This window comes from Neolamprologus multifasciatus, chromosome 9, assembly GCF_963576455.1.
Source record: "Neolamprologus multifasciatus chromosome 9, fNeoMul1.2, whole genome shotgun sequence".
Taxonomy (NCBI): Eukaryota; Metazoa; Chordata; class Actinopteri; order Cichliformes; family Cichlidae; genus Neolamprologus; species Neolamprologus multifasciatus.
The window spans coordinates 3,837,524-3,855,671 of record NC_140447.1 but is presented as its reverse complement, the minus strand read 5'-3'; the positions used below and the strand labels follow the sequence as shown (position 1 = coordinate 3,855,671).

At 39.8% G+C, this 18,148-nt stretch overlaps 1 long non-coding RNA gene and 1 pseudogene across 1 annotated transcript; one reads left to right on the top strand and one right to left on the bottom strand.

Moving 5' to 3' along the window:
* The first annotated feature begins 342 nt into the window (after positions 1-342).
* On the top strand, positions 343-4,116 carry LOC146510831 (uncharacterized; annotated as a pseudogene).
* A 284-nt stretch (positions 4,117-4,400) lies between these two features.
* Positions 4,401-6,893, bottom strand: LOC146510830 (uncharacterized). Its single transcript, XR_014876096.1, has 3 exons — positions 6,638-6,893; positions 6,399-6,524; positions 4,401-4,981 (listed from the first exon to the last, which is right to left on the bottom strand). It is a non-coding gene; the product is annotated as an uncharacterized LOC146510830 (long non-coding RNA).
* Between the last annotated feature and the right edge of the window lie 11,255 nt (positions 6,894-18,148).

The window sequence follows — 18,148 nt, the reverse complement described above, 5'->3', positions numbered from 1 at the left end:
GAAATTGTGCAGAGAAAGAAACAAAACTCATTGAACGTAATCCTCATTCAATGTTTTAACGGTGGTAAAAGAAAAGGAAATCATTGATATTGTTGGGAAATCACAAACTTCTACAGACTTTGATGACATCGATATGGAAATTGTTAAAGTTATCGATGGCATCTCTAAACCGTTGATATACATTTGTCTCTACAAACTGGTGCATTACCAACACAAATGAAAACAGCCAAAGTAATACCACTGTTTAAAAATGGAGAGACACCAATTCACAAATTACAGGCCTGGTTCTCTACTCTCAGTTTTCAAAAATAAAAAGTTTTCATTAATAGACTCGACAAATTCATAGATAAACATAAAGTAATAATTGACAGTCAAGGTGATGAGGATGACGTGCTGAGCGGCAGGTATAGAAGCAGAAGCCAACAATCGAATTTGGTTTTCACATGAGAGCGCTAGCAGGAGGTTTGTGTAATAGCGCTGTGAAAACTCTACATTTAACAAACAACTTCCAAAGTTTTAAAAACTTGAAGAATACAACAATTCAACCACCCAAAAATGGCTGCCCATGGATTACGGCACGAGCAGTACCTGCTGTCCCTTGGCGTCACCCATATACTTGATGACCACTGTGGTAAAGCTTAGCTAATAAGTATTTAGACTGGCCTTATAAAATTGATGAGTCAGTACTGACTTTAAAGCAATAAGAGGTGCGAAAAGGTGGTCGAGTTAACATTGAAAGCCCAGGAGAGTCCAAAATGCTAAAGAAAACTCAATTTAATGCACAGGCAATGGAAGCAACGTCAGAGATTAGAACAGGTGGGAGTATGAGGTTAGGCAGGAGTCCTATTTTTATATGAGAAGGGGTCAAATTTACACGTTTTGGCAACTGGACTGAATTAGATGAGAAAGTTTATCGATTACAAATCTGTATAGAAACACGATGGAGCTGTGAGAGTTCACAGAGGCACTCGCTGAGGTTACAAAGCTGGGGGGATTATACCTAGCTTAATTTTGGGGGAGGTTAGGGAGTCCTCAGAGATGTGACCAAATTTCATCTTTCACGCATTATGTGCAAAATCATTTCTCTCGCCTGTGACAAAGTAGCTAGGACAGAATTCATTTGCCATTTGTCACTTGCATATATTGTTATTTTGTGTTCTGTTATTTTACAGTCAGCCATAATGCTTTAATTTAGACATTGCTGGTGTAACTTCTCTTAACACACACTATCCCGGGTTTTGTTTGTGGTAGCAGTAGTTACATCCTTTACATCCATGCATGTGTTTTAAAGCAAACACTACTAACCATCAGATCATCTGAATTGTAGTGATGTGACGTTCTGTATCGAGGCTTCGAAGCTTGTGTCGAGTAATGGAGGGGGCGTTTCCGCGATGCGCGTATCGAGGCTTGCTTCATTTATGGGAGAAGCTGAAAATGATGACGTCCGAAGCCTCGCTGCCCGGCTGTACCACGTGACTGGTTCAGGAAGTGGTTCGAACTTTGCCGCGAGCTATGACAGCGATATAAACCCCTCAGACTTTATTCAAAATGTGGGTGTTTGATGGAGAGTTGCGCTTAGTGAGAGTTTGGAGGTTTATGAGAGTGAGGAGAGAAAGTCAGGAGAGAATGGAGCCAGCTAGGAAGAGGAGGATGTCCTCCCCTGTGTGGGAACATTGTGATTTTATTCCTCCCAACAAGGTATGTAAATTTCTACAGAAGATGTATTTTCATAATACTGATGGTGCCATAAAACTTATGTTAAGCTGTCTTTACTTTTGTACAAGGTGAAGTGTTTACTATGTGCCAGGGAGCTGGGATATAACAACACCTCATCCATGCTGAGGCACTACAGAGCTTTGCATGAGAATAAGGGGAACACCGATTGTGGAGCAAGACCAGGTGAGCCATCAAATGTCATGATAATATAGCATGCAGTAATGTTACTAAATGATATAACAATATTATACAACTGTAATAAGTTATGTGTGTGATATTTATATTTGTGCTTTGTTTTTGTTGTCTTTCCTCAGGAGAACAATCTCAAATAGATGAAGACCTGGTTAGCATGGTGATTGAGGACTCCCAGCCATTTAGCATTGTGGAGGACAAAGGATTTAAAAGATTTGTTAAATCATTAAATCCTAGCTATGTTCTCCCCACTAAAAAGGTCATAAAAGCAGTGAAAATTTAGTTTTTACAGAATAAAATGTGAACAAGCAGGACTGAGGCCTCAGTGTTTAGCTGTCCATACCTCAACGTTACAAAGCACAACCACTGTCCGCACCCCAACCACACCTCACCTCACAGTAAATGATCATTTCCATTTTAAGCATTTCCAAATAATCATTTTCCATACTGCCAGTATAAATATACACAGTATACTGCATCACTACAATATAGATGTTTTACACACTCCTTTTGTTGTTGACATTTACAGGCTGTGTGCAAAAGGCCACAAACTTCAAATTCATGCCAACTAATATTTTTACGTCCAGTAGGTGTCCTACTAGAGCAAATGAAGCTTCAAGAAGCTTTGTGCTGGGGTGAACCAATTGGATGAAAAGCTTCAGTGCTTCATGAAGCTTCATCTGCCCATCACTACTGAATTGTCTTCTGTTTACAGGCAAATGTCTGGTAAATTATGTTTCTTTATGTTGCTTTGGTTATACTTACCATGGTGTCCATGTTGTGTATTCAGGTCCTATATGTGAGACTGGTGTATGGGAAGGGCCGCCCACTACTTCCTGTTTATATAGGGTCATGAGGTCAATGATTGCATCACTGGGTGTAACCAAATGGAGGGTTTTTCATTTTGTATAGTATTGTTTGTTTTCTTTAAAGTAGCCTTTTGAGTTCTATTGTATGCAGTGTTTTACTTTACAAACCATTTAGTTGAGTAAATGAGTTTGTCAGTTTCATGCATGACTCTATTCCTGTTCTTTGTTTAGAATTGCATTATTTGGTTTGACCTATTTGTTTCAATGGTTGGGACAAACGAGGTCAGGTGTGGGCAAAGTCCTGTATAAAGCCAGTGGGATTTTTGCATGCCTGATTGATTGTTTTATGGTAAAATGGAGATGCCAGCAATAAAATATGCCTAAAAGAACTTCCATCGTCTGCTAATGCTATTTACTTATCACCGTCCTTGCTGCTTAAGTTATGCTCCATCACATCGCCTTCTACCAATCTTTAGGCTTTTCATAAACAATGACTGCCTGTGTGTGGAAATGGCATATGATGATATAAATCCTTAATTTGTCTGATTACGTCATGACTAACACAGATGACCTTATCGTTTTCTCGTAGCTGAGCTGGTGAGTCCAGTCAGTGTACGTCAGATGCTCATCACAAACTTGAGGAACCGTCTCTTTGAGCCCCAGCCATTCGGACTCCATGAAAGATCTAGTCCTCTCGCTGTACCACGACCTGGCTACGGGATCCAATTAGTTTCCTCATATCGCAGTCAGAGGATTGTTTCACTCAGAGCAGCTGACCACACCTTTTAGACCCGTGCTGCAGAGACTCCTACAGACTCACCAGCTGGTTTGATGGTGCTGCCTGCAGCGTCATGCCTCTCAGATCCTGACTCCAGTACTTCCAGACAAGGCAGATATTTTTGTGCTGAAGGCAGACCTGAGGAACTCCACACCCTGGATGTCAGCGGCCTCACCGTCATCAGTCATCTCTGCTGTTTATTGCACAGAAGACAGTGAAATGACAAACCGCTGGAGAGTTACGGACTACAGCTCAGAGGGCAGAGTTATCATGTCTGTGTTCTGCTGGTTTCTGAGGACGTTTGCACAGAGTGCGAAGAGAAAGGCTACAGAGGAAGAGAGCAGCAACAGGAGCCCCACTCCACCAAGGAAGCGCTTCAGACTGTGAAGCCTTTCTCAGAGAAGTTTTTTTCCTTTAATAGTTTTAAGACTTTGGCACTGCTTCTGTGAACTGTGCTGGACATATGGCATGGCTATGGACTGGATGTTGAACCAGGGCCATATATTGTAGAGCCAACTGTAAATCTATGCAAAATGTACTAAGGATCAATAAAGACAGTGCCAAGTGTACATTATCCTCTGCTGCATCTCAGACATCAGCAAGAATCAACAAAGTTGTAAGTAGTAAATCATGTTTAAGGTCGTCTCTAAAATGATGTCCCAAAATGTTAGAAAACATCTTGAGGTTTTAACTTGTATTGTTGCTTTTCTGCATTTTGTTTTTAAAAGTAAGAAAAGGAGAAATAAGAAGAGACACCACCAAAAAGAATTTCCCTAATTAAAATACCACACCAGCTGGTATGATGGTGCTGCCATTCTCAGATCCGGACTCCAGTACTTCCAGGGAAGCTGGATATTTATGTGCTTTTACCATCATCTTCCAACTTCTGAGAGAAATCCTGACAAAAACTGATGACAGCCATCTCTAACAGTCTTCTGGCTGGGCCTTCCTAACCGAGGTCAGGTGACAGCGCAAACAAGAGGAAGTCTGCATCCCTCTTATTTGTTTTTTTCTCGTAGCTGAGCTGGTGAGTCCAGTCAGTGTACGTCAGATGCTCATCACAAACGTGAGGAACCGTCCTTTAAACAGCAGCCATTTGGACTCCATGAACAATCTAGTCCTCTGGCTATACCATGACCTGGTTACGGGTCCAAGGAGTTTCCTCATATCACAGTCAGAGGATTGTTTCACTCAGAGCAGCTGGCGACACCCGTGCAGCAGAGTCAGAGAGAGAACACCACTCCATCTCCTCCTACAGACTCACCAGCTGGTTTGATGCTGCTGCCTGCAGGGACCCTCCTACATTCTCAGATCCTGACTCCTGTACTTCCAGAGAAGGTGGATATTTATGTGCTTTTATCATCATCTTCCAAACTTAAGCAAGAAACCCTGAAGAAAATTGACGACACGCATCTCTGTGTCTTCTGATTGGGGTTTCCTCACTGAAGGGAGGTGACAAGGCAAACACAAGGAAGTCTGCATCCACCTGGAAAAAAGAAACACATCAAATAATTATACAAAATGCTGTAATCCTACTGTGCAATTAGTGATACAAAAATCTGTCATATATCCTGTGAATAAAAGTATATGTTTTTGTCTATGTACCATGGTAATAACAGAAGCGAAACGCAATATTGTGTCAGGACAATTCACTATTTATGCCAAGCTGAATATTTACCGTACATTCTGTCCTCAAACATGTTTTTCTGCACTGACCGTTTTAGGTAAATCACTCCATGCGCCTCAGCCAGAAGCCTCTTCAGCCCTGGGTTATTCTGCAATCTAATGAGGGTGTTGAAAGTGCACATTGCACATGCATGGTAGGTGTGGCAGAGAAGTGTGTGCATGTGGCGGCTCTCCTTTACAAAGTTGACACAACTGCGCGTCAACGAGGGAATATCCCGCCAACAGATGTCCAAGCTTAATGCAGATGTCCAAGGATAATGCCCTCCAACATCAAGAGAGTGCAAGGAGTACCTGGACACACAATTGACTACACCACCAATGCAGCAAGAAAAAGGGCACTCGACCAATCCTGTAGTGCTGGACAAAGTGACTGTTCTCCAAATCCCAAAATCCAGACTCGCACTGGTTGCAGTTCGCTACAAGTGCGTACACGGGCCGATTTAAAGCCTCTCACAGATCTCATGCATGAAAACTGGTCAGGCCTATGCGCCGTTATGGAGGACTTCTGCCACCTATATGCTGACCCTGTCCAGCCTCGTGTCCTCCCCAAATCACTGCTACGTATCTATGACCCACAGATGAAGGGCTGTCAGCTATCTGTCCTTCTGCAGCACTGCGATCGTCTGAAGCACTGCGTTGTTGTCTCAAAGGCAGAGGCACTGGAAGAGAAAACCAGGGAGCAGCACAAATGTGACCTTTGGCACACAGCACGAGCAGGAAGAATCACTGCGTCAAACATACATGCAGTTGTGTCCACTTCCATTGCCACTCCTGCATTGTCAACTGTTAAGAAAGTGTGCTACCCACAAAAACTGTCACATCAGCTCTCCGACCATAAACCGCAACAATTCAAGTGGGGAGGAGACAGTGAGAACACAGCACGAGAGTGCTACACCTCACAGGGAAAGGTGCGGCATAGAGAACTTAAAGTGGATAAGTGTGGTTTCATAATCAACCCCTCATTCCCAGAATTGGGTGCCACCCCTGATGCGCTCGTAAAATGTGAATGTTGTGGTAAAGGATGTGTGGAAATTAAGTGCCCGTATAAACACCGCAACAACAACCTCCTGCAGGCCTGTGAAGATGACAGGATCAGCCGCACCAGTGGATCCAGTGTGATGCCACTAATAGACACGGAATTAATACCTGAATTCATTCTGAATTAAGAGGTCACACCACATATTTTTGACAAACATTTCAGTAATGACTACACATACTTTATGATTGTTTTGGTTTTTTTCTGTAGTTGGGTGGCGCTGTCATTTGGTGTTCACTCTCTCTGCAGTTGAGTGTCACTTCCTGTTTCTTGTTCCAACACACAGTGGTGTTTCTGTGTAGCTTATCTGCATAGCAATTTAATGAAAAAGTTGTAGATATCTTCTTATGTCATAGTGTAATCTTCACTTGCACACTCTGTGTACTCACACGCTAATTTATAACCAAAGTATTAACTCACCGTGTCTTTACTGTCTCACTAGCTTAGTTTAGCTAATCTCGTAGCCGACTCGCTAGCCGTATGGCCTCTTCCCCTGTCCCCCGGTGTTTGCTTGTTGCTGGGGCGGTGGCGTGCGAGGCTGTGTAGCGTCGCGCTAGCTTCCGCTTCTTCGTCAGACATCTTATTGTTGTAGAGCAACTCAAACTGGTACTTTCAAAATCCCCGCGAACTATTTCTCTCTTTAGCTGCCGCTTCACCGACGTTCACTTCCTGTTAAACCTTTCACAATAAAACTGATTATGCCACACGACTAGCTATACTAATGTAACCAGTTAACATTCTCAATAAGCTAACTAGCCAGACTAATCATTTTGATATATTGAAGTTGCCTGTCAAGATATCCTTATGTACGGTGGCCCCTAGAGACAAAGCACGTACAAACTCCAAAACACTTGCAAACTCCAAAACACTTGCAAACTCCAAAACACTTGCAAACTCCAAAACACTTGCAAACTCCAAAACACTTGCAAACTCCAAAACACTTGCAAACCCCAAAGCACATGCAAATTCCAAAACACAACGGAAGTGCTCCAGGACGCTAGGGGCAGTGTTGAGCTTTTGTTACCTAGTAACTACACAAGCCAGGATGTACCAATGACCGGATTTGGGGTCTGCAGCCTTAAAGTCCGCATTTTAAGGCCGATTACGTCACAGCGACACGACGAAGGCTGTCCCAATTCAAAGGCTGCTCGAAATGCGGCCCTCAAATGCGTCCTTAATTTCCCTGAATTTTAAGAATGGGTCGCTGTAGCCTTCATGGCCCAACATATCCCAGATTTCATAGCTCGCCTGTGGTGTGGATAATTTTGCCGAAAAAAACGGCTGAAGCGGAGCCGCCAAGAGTAAACTTTCAGAAGTAAGTACTGAATATTATGTCACTTATTTATGCGCAAATGTTTTTTATAATGAAGAACATTAAAACATTACTGTTGGCCACATGTCGGGAAAGTTATGTGACATTAGCGATGTTTGTACTAACTTGGTTTTAAAGCCTTTACTCCAAAATATACGCCGTTCAATAGTTGACTTTAATCTTACAGAGAATGTGATGATTTTATGGATAATTAAAGTCAGTCATATATCCACAAACACAACAGGCTGAAAGTCAGTGATGCTGCTCGGTTTGCAGTCCTGAATATCACGGCACAAGCAGGATTCACTGCACTGTTAATGTTAGCTATGTTATATTGCTGCCTCTGTTCGGTGGTGTCGAGCCAAACGGACTTTAACGTGTGTTTGAACGAGCTGACGGTTCACTCGTTAAGCTGAAAGAAAGGTGCTTTAATCACAGGAGTCACACACGTGTCCACTGTACCATCTGGGAACTCTTCTTGTTTCGTAATAACACAGTCCTCCTTCTTTTGTGCTGTTTTGTAGCAGTGTATACACCTGAGGCTGTCACCTGTCTGTCTGTCCTGCACTCTCTCTCTTTTTCTTTCTCTCTGATTGTGTAATAAAAGTATGAACATGTATTTATAAGTTACATTTGTGTTTGAATCCTGCAGCTTATCACGCATTTGATTTCCATGTGTGACAACTGCAAGTGTCCAGAGTGAGGACAGACTGAGGGACTCACTGCTGCACATCATCTGTGAGGCTTTGCACCCCTGATGATCCACCAGGACTCAGCAGTGTGTGAGGAAGAGGAGGAGGAAGAGCCAGCAGCAGCTGACAGATGGAGAGAATAGACAGACTGTTCCCTGTTTGTGAAGGACTGCTAGGAAAGTTTAACATAACTAATTGTCTGTCCTGAATCAGTCTTATTAGGTAATGTTCAAATAATGTTATCATCCCAGTGTTTTCAGTGTGGGAGAAAGTACTCAGGGCCTTCAAGTTACACACTATGAAAGGAAGAAACAAGTTTAATATTCAGAAACCTAAAGTATGTATCAGCAGCTGAATGGACCTAAAAATAAATGTTTGTTTCAGTTCTATGAAGCTTTGAGTATTTTGGATTAGTAGCAGTGCTGTGTTTGTTGCATCATATTGCTGTAATTGTTTATATGCTTTATATATTCTGAGGTAAGTTGATCTATAGTGTTACATCATATTCTATAATGATGCTATGTGTTTGTATACTTTCTGCCCAGTTTGACCCATTTAGCAGAAGTCAGCCTGTTTAAGGCTCTGATATCTATTCTGTATGACTTAAAGCAGTTATGACATGGTCTGATTTTCTCACCCAATAAAGGAATATTCAATATATCAGTCTACTCTTCATTTTATCAGAAACAGTTATCACAGCTCATATAATTTCTTTTTACACACGTATGTAAGCAATGAGCCAAATTTAGTAATGCCAACATACTGAAGGAACAACATTTCTCTCTTATATATGATACACCTATATATGCACTGTCAAAGATACTTGTCTTTGAGTGAAGATTTAAGGTGATAAGACCTATAAATAACTGCAACTTGAATCTGTACTGTGGCTCAGTATTTGACACAGAGTTCATGTTCACTGCTGTAATAGCTAATAATGATTAATATAATAACTATAATATTGGCCATATTATATTTACATTACCAAAGTGATATGACTTTAGTCTCATGAACAACATTAGCTAATTGTTATTTACTAACTAATCTTAAATGACTGTTCAGTACAGAAATGAAGCCCAAAAATCATGTTTTACTGTCCTGTGGTCTCAACCTCAGATACTTATCAAATCACACAAAGCTCTTGTAGAAACAAACAAACAAATGAACAAAATATGTTTTCCTTCATTTCTGTCAAACAAAGTTGTATGACACGTTTCCAGCGGTTAGTATCATGGTTGCTAGGCAACCTGGGAAGCGCGACAGAGACTAGACCGTCCCATACAGACAAACTTGCCGTTTATTTTGCAAATCGAGCTCAACACTGCCCCTAGCGTCCTGGAGCACTTCCGTTGTGTTTTGGAATTTGCATGTGCTTTGGGGTTTGCATGTGTTTTGGAGTTTGCAAGTGTTTTGGAGTTTGCATGTGTTTTGGAGTTTGCATGTGTTTTGGAGTTTGCAAGTGTTTTGGAGTTTGCATGTGTTTTGGAGTTTGCATGTGTTTTGGAGTTTGCAAGTGTTTTGGCGTTTGCATGTGTTTTGGAGTTTGCAAGTGTTTTGGAGTTTGCATGTGTTTTGGAGTTTGCAAGTGTTTTGGAGTTTGTACGTGCTTTGTCTCTAGGGGCCACCGTACTTATGCTTTGCTTATGATATCCTGTCAGGATTTCATAAGCCCATAACTTCACGCCACATGGCTCCACCTTGTGGAATAACAGGACCATTACAATTAATAGGAAGTCATCATTAAAGAGTCGTATGGAAAAAAAAACCCTATCATCTTTATAACAGATTTACTTTACTTTACTGTCCAGTTTAATATTCAGTGTTCCCGTAGAGAATATAACAACTTTTTTAATGCAATCCCTTTATCTCTGTTGAGTTTGATACAAAATCATTTATATCACTCTAAAGGACAAACCAGTTTACAGTTAAATCAGATTCATTTAACTAAAGTGTGGTTATAAAATCATAAATAAAATGTTTGAAAATATATTTTACAATTTTAACAATAACACAATATAAAAAGGGAGTAATATTAAAATAACAAACAAATAAACACGTTTTTGAAATGACCTACCCCCCCCCCCAGTTAAAGAAATGTCATTTAAAATAATCAGTGGATATTACCCAACAGCAGAAAGGCTTAAAGACAGGTTTGGGTTTGAGGCGGACCCATTTTGTTTACAAGAAGAAAGTACTGACCAGGTGTTTTTTTCCTGTTCAGTAATGACTAGCTTCCTGCAGGATTTGGTAAACTGGATGAGCGTAAGAATAGATGGGATGACCCCACTGACTCTAAGGAACTTGTCATGCTTTACAATGTTCTAATAATTATGGGCAAATAGCACATCCATAAGTGCAAATGGCTTGAGGAACCATCTTTTTCCTCATCTTTAGAACTACTGAATGCTTCATGTAAAGATGCTGCTTTGTTATGTGAAAATGTGACCCAATTTCTATCCTTTTATGAATGCGTTTCATTTTTTTGTACCAAGCAAGCCTCACGTATGTTAAAGTGTTGCCAGAAAAGAAAATGAAAAAAGGCATTAGAATGGCCTTCACATATTTATAGTGTAAATGGGTTTTTTTCTCCAGATGTTATTGCACCAATGTTATCTCCCATTGAGAGTCTTTACATTTGTGCAAAGACTACATTTAAAAAATAAATAAATAACAAAAAATAAATAAAAAACTAGCCAGACTAACCTGGCTTCGTGCTAGCTTCCATCTATCCATACAGACAATTTCTTTAACTTATCCAATCCCAGCTACCACAGTGCGTTCCTGTTGATCAGTCTTCCACTCCTCATGTTACTCAATCGCTGTTTTCATTCAGCTACTACTCTTGCTGTCCTGGAGAAACTCTTAGGAATCTTAAATACTTTCACTTAGGAGAGTAGGTGTAACAGGTCATCCTTGTGCTTATTCCAAACGTGTTCCTATCCAACAAACGCTTTATTTTAAATTACTTGATCTCAACAAGTAAGAAAATGTCTTCTCAACATAGACACGGGTCAGAAATTGTAATTTCAGTCTTTTTTTCCAGAGAAATGCTCCTTCACCTATAGATGTTTTGAGCTCCATCAAAATAGTGATTTTTAAGCAATCTCATGTCATCTTCCTGTGTTGTCTCTCGCCACCTGTAGGGGCGCTATTTTTGGAAACACTCATGTTTAAGAAGAGGAACTTTTGCTTGTTATTAGTCTCCACCAGATGGCGCTGATAGAACGTCATCAGTTGTGGTCAATACAGAAATGAATTAAATCGTGAACAAATATATAAACAAATAAAACAATAAAACGTGTCACAAAGTAGTTTAAGCTTCAAGTGTTTTAGCCGACTAAAAAAGCAAAGTAAACTTTTACAAATTTATCAGTTGCTTCTCAACATGTCAGCAGGTCTGTGTTCAGGACTGAAAAGTGAATAAATAAAGATTTGCTTTTAATTAACTACCCATCATCTTAAATAAATAAAATAAAGTTTTTCTCTTAAATAAAACTGCATAGGGGGGAAAAAAGCTTTTACTGTTTATTTGCGATGCTTACAGCTGCACTGACAACAGTCTAAATGTTCTACTTTACTTGGTAAGTCAAGTAATTTCTAACATTTAATGATTTACTTAAAATAAATGTCAGAGTGGAAATAAAATGTTGGAAACATTGTCTCCACAAAGTACATTTCAGTCCTGTTCCATCTAAACGCTTTTAAAGAACCAATTATTATAAAGTTGGACCCTCATCAGACATCTCTGCAGCTTTATTCATAAAAACTGTGAAAATATTTCTGTAGGATATACGAGTTTTATTTTTACCGTTAAACAACATAAGTTACAGTGTATAAACACACAGATCAGGTGTGACACTGCAAAGCTGATCAAAGGTTATGTTTGATTGCTGCCTGGTTATGTTACACACTGAGGAGTAGACCAGTGAGAATCAGTGACTCCATCAAAATAAACTGCTTCTCTCTAATATGCAGTTTAATAGAGCTGAAAATAGAGTCTGAAAATAGAAGCAAATATTTAAAATGCAAAATAAATTCATGCTTAAAGAAATCTGGTTATAATTGTTTCAGGAAAACGGCTTCAGCACAACAAGAAGAACAGAAGCAAATCAACTCATTTACTTCACTTCAGAGACAGACTGTGACACTCAAAGAAACAAATTCAAAGGTAGAATCTGTTTTGATTCGCTGAAACACTGAGAACGAAATCTAAATAAACTAAAACCTGATTATGAAACATCAGAAGATCCAGAAACCGTTCAAAATATAAGATCCAGCAGCAGCTGATTAAAGTTAAAAATGACAAAGGAACATTTTTAATCCAGTCAGGTGTAGCTACACTGATATGTGACTGAAATGAATATGCTGCTTTTTCTGTTTAAACATGTTTAACCTGCTGATGTGATTCAGTTTCAGAACTTTAGAATTAATTTCTTTGAACCGACATGTTACTAAAAAATGTGGTTTGACTTAAAACGCTGATAATCAGGATAACTGACATGTTTTCTTTGTAAAGTCAGGGATTGTTGATGTGATACAAGTTTACAAGCAGCCAGTGTGTTTGAGGCACAGACCAAAAAGCAGCCACGCGAGAAACAAACTAAAGCGAGCCGTTTATTTAGGCTGATGAAAAACAGAAAAGCAAGAAGAGTCGAAACAAGTTGAAAATAAACTGGGAAACGACAAGAGAGTAGAAGATGAAACGATGAAGTAAACCAAACACGGATCTGAACAGTAGGAGCAAAAACTCTGGACATGGAAATAAACAGGACTTAAACACACAGGAGGGTAACGAGGGAAGTGGAAACACCTGGGGAGACACAGCTGACACAAATGAACATGATGGTGCCACAGGGCAAAAGTAAAACTAGGCAGACTGAACATAGAAACACAAGACTTTCACAATAAAACAGGAAACATGGGGAGATGTAGACGTGACAAGCTTGACAACATGAAACGCGCAGACAGGAAACACATGACAGACTGACACAGAAGACAAGAAACGACGTATAAACCAGGAATTATACAAGAAACAAAACTAGAATGAAACTCAACAAAATCCTAACTAATAATAGCAACACAAGAACTGAGCATATTTTCACATAATAAATCAAAAATACAAAGTGAACTCAAAATGCTGGGTCACAGAGCCCTGACGATGGAAAAGCTGCTGTGGTTTTATCACGAGTCTCATAAAATACTGAAACAAAGTAAAAAACAAATAATGGAATCAGAAAGTTTGATTAATGATTTCCCTTCACAACAAACCAGCTCAGTTGTCCCATCATATCATCTCTCTCTCTCTCTCTCTCTCACACACACACACACACACACACACACACACACACACACACACACACACACACACACACACACAGTTAAAATAATCACTTTACTGTGAAATCTCAGTGTGACAGACTTTGGAATCAGAGGTTTTGCGTTTCCAGGATAAACTATGGGAAGAGTTTCTCAGTGAAAGTGTCTCTGTGAGTGTAGAGTCATGTCCTCAGAGGTCACAGCTGGACTCTGGTCCTCTGGAGACTCTTCCTCACCATCACAGTCTGCCGATCATCATCAATTTATTCTCCACTCTGATGGAGTAAACATCCATATTATGGTGAAACAGGATCTTCTCCTGTCCTGTCAGCTTGTGTCTCCATGTCTCATACTGCTCAGATCAAAGTTACACTGAGCCTAGTTTTAGCCTCAGACCGTCCTGGCTGATCTTAACATTTGCTAATGTTAGCCTCTGATTTGAGCTGCTAACGTAAAGACTTTTAGCTAGCTGACCAGCAGAGACTAGTTTGCTGTTTAACAGACTACAGTCGTAATTTTATTTAAAGCTGAGCATATTTATCATTATGCCTATTTTGTAGCACATGTAAATGTAAAAAATGTAATTTATGAAATGGTGAGCATCTCATTTCTAGTAAGTGTGATGTTTTGTGACCCCATTGAGCTAATATGATTAAATGACAACTACATCTTGATTGAAGTATAATATAAGTGCAGTGCTGGGGTGCAGGGGTGTTATGCTGCTGACACATTATAAACTGTTATGTCTATATCAAGCTTTTAGTCTAATAATAAGAGATATTTGTGTCTTTCTTAAAAAATCAGATCCACAGTTGTCTGTCATGGTCCTGGATCTTTGACCCAGTGTTTTGGGTTCTGAATTATTAATAGTCTTTGATTTCATTATTATTTATCCTTTCTGGCCTCTTGGTTTCTGTCTCTGTGCTCCTCCTGTGTTCCATGTTTAAAGCCCTTTGTCTTCCTCTGTTTGTTGCTGGGTCATCTGTGTTTCACTGACTGCATTTTCCTTGTATGTCCAGAACTTTGTGCCATCAGAAACTGAATTTGAATAAGTTCAATTCAAATTTGAATTGCTCAACTTGAATAAAAGCTTCTAAAGCTGAATTTGTATTGGCCTAATTTGAAATCCAATGTATTGGTTTGAAAAGAGCTACGTTGTACCTGCTGAGTGTTACTGAGCAGACCTACAGCATCTAGAGCTGGAGCAGGGCACAGATTAAGTATTCAGAAGTCATTCGTCATTTCAAATGACCAGCAGATTAACTCTCAGGTTGATAATAAATGTATTATCTGTATAAGAAAAAGCATCATGTAAACAAATGATAGCCTAACAGTAACCGTTAAGCTTATTGTAGCTGTTAGCTAAAAAACACTAATTTAGCATAGTTAGCCCTGGGTTCAGCTTTGCAAACATGATCGACTGTTTCCAAAGTCGCGTCTTGTACACTCTCAGAGCCCTGTATGCTTGCAGAGACCACTACAGTAGGGAAACATGCAAATTAATATCTAAACCATTGTAATTTAGGTTTATTTATGTCTTACAGCATCCCAACTCTGTAGCTAACTTAATAACTTTAGCTAAAGTGAATAGTTAACATTAGTCTAATTCATTAGTGCAGCATTACTGGATCACCCCTGTTTGAAATGATATGATATACGACTGTCAGTGAAGCAGCAAACTTTGTGAAAAAACCCAACACTTCACATTCTCTAAACCAGGGGTCTCGAACTCCAGTCCTCGAGGGCCGCTGTCCTGAAGCTTTTCCATGTGTCTCTGTTGCAACACGCCTGAATACAATTAGTAGGTCATTAGCAAGACTATAGAACGTGACTGCATGCTGAGGTGGTGATTCAGCCATTGGATTCATGTTACAGCAGCATGAGTGAATGAACATGGTGCAATAAAAGTACTTTTAGAAGTATATTTTTCCAAACACTTACAGTAACTTAAATTTACTTGAGTAGGGTTAGGGGTTGCCACTTCAGCATGCAGTCAAGTTCTATACTCTTGCTAATTTTACTCATTTTACTCAGGCGTGTTGCAACAGGGACACATGGAAAAGCTTCAGGACAGCGGCCCTCGAGGACTGGAGTTCGAGACCCTCTAAACGTTTGGCCACAGCTGTAGATGACACTATCAGTGCTCGTTCACTCTTGTCAATAATTACATTTCTGGGGAGGATCCAAGATGGCAGAGTGACTAGCAACCTTACTGCATGGGTCCGAACGTTTTTGGTTTTCTTTTGTCCTGAAACTGTGAAATTATAAAAAGCAATAACCGTTTTTTGTGCACGTCAACCAACTACAGAAGAACTAACAGGACACCAACTCTACCGTAATTATCTTTTTTTTTTTTGATAACTGTCCTGTTTCCATCCGCTTCAAGGAAGGCTTCTCCGAAAAGATCTCCAAGGAGACCCATTTGGCGGAGGCAAATTTATCAACAGCCTTCTGCATAATGACAACTTCTGCCTTGAAGTGAGAAATCTAATGGCCCAAATCAACAAATGGGAATGGTTTAAATTCCAAGTTAAACAGATGGCAATTCAAATGAGCAAATCCACTGCTAAAGAGAAAGGACAGGAGCAACAAACCATTACTGAGAGAATTAACAGGTTATGCTGCAAACAGGATTTATCACTGGACAAACAAATACATCTAAACAAGTTTTAAACTCAAGTGGGCAAACTGTTCTTAGAGAAAGCTAACGGCGCCTATGTTCGTTTAAGAGCCTGATGGGTTGAAGAGGGTGAGAAAAACTCTTCCTGCTTCTTTAATTTAGAGAAACACAGACAAGCAAAAACGAAGATTCAATCACTGGATATCAAGGGGGTCTGACTGAGGACCAAGACAAAGTAAATGAGGAAACAGTTCAATTTTACAGTAACATTTACAAGTCAAACTATTCAGCAGAGAATGTGTTTCTGGAAAGTCTTAGAGCTGGGGTGTCGAATTCAAGGCCTCAAGGGCCGGTGTCCTGCAGGTTTTAGATCTCACCCTGGGTCAACACACCTGAATCACATGATTAGTTCATTACCAGGCCTCTGGAGAACTTCAAGACATGTTGAGGAGGTCGTTTGGCCATTTAAATCAGCTGTGTTGGATCAAGGACACATCTAAAACCTGCAGGACCCCGGCCCCCGAGGCCTGGAGTTTGACACCTGTGTCTTAGAGGGTTTATTGGAACATTGGACAAAGGTGTGAAGGATCGTATGGAGGGTAAACTTGTAACTGAAGAGCTGGACAAGGCAATCGAACAAATGCCCCAGGGGTAAACCACCAGGAATTGATGGGCTAACGGTGTATTTACTATTTACATACTTAGAATGTATCTCATCAGTGAAACAAGGTCTCATCACTTTAATCCCAAAACCCAACAAAGACAAACTTCTTTGGGATATTTGGAGACCCATAACCCTTCTGTGCAATGATTATAAATTATTGGCTCACGTTTATGCAAACGTTTAAATGAATGTTTAACACAGATGATGAGTGTCAGTCGGCTTTCATAAAAAGAAGAGACACACACAGTGACATTAGATGATTTTTATGAATGTGAATTTTTATCTAGTCATATTGTGTTCATGCAGTCTGGAGTAAACAAAGAACGAAAGCAGACACGTGTTACTTCATCTTTTATCTTTATTCTTATTTTACATGTTTCATTGTTAGGCATTAGGTTTATTTGTAGTAGTCCTTGCCAACTTCTCTCCCTCCTCCATGTTACTGTGTCAGCATCTATTTAGGATTGGGAGTGCAACAGAAAGTAAGGAAATCCAAAGTACCATTAAAACCAAGAGAGGATCTTATATTTCAGAAGAAGGGATTATAAAAAGAATTCAAAAGAAATGACCTCGATGCTATACATGATTTAGGAGCCCGAGAGAGCACTTTGCAAAATAACACATTTTGCACACTTAATTTCACCCTCTGATGGGCCAAGCTACGACTGTCACACTTAATGTTTATATTAAGTGTTGTACGAGAAATATAAGAAACATAATGTGATTGAGTTGCATTTAATTTTTTTTAATTTAGTAGCACCTGATGTTTAGCAGGTAAACAGTTAGTATTGTGCACTAAGAAAAATCTGCCCCTCTCTTCTTTTGAATATACACTGCTCCAAAGAATAAACACAACATAACTATGAGTCAATCACACTTCTGTGAAATCAAACTGTCCACTCAGGAAGCAACACTGGCTGACAGTTTCACCTGCTGTTGTGCAAATTGAATCGACAACAGGTGGAAATTAGCGAGACATCTCCAATAATAAAGGAGTGGTTCAGCAGGTGGTCACCACAGACCACTTCCCAGTATCTGTGCCACTGGTTCCCAATCTTTTTTTCGCTGGGCCCCCCTTTGTTTTACAAGAAAATCTCCCCCCACAAACCCATCCTTCATCCAACCATTTATTGCTTTGCAGTTTATTTCACACCTCAAACCTTTTTTAAACAATTAAATAAATAAAAGTAAACTGTAATCAATTAGAGGGAGCAATAAAGTAATCTAACTCTTTTACACTCCATCCACACCTACACGGGTATTTTAGAAAACGCAGCTTTTCTATGCATTTGGGCCTTTAATCCACACGTAAACGGCGTTTTGGGTC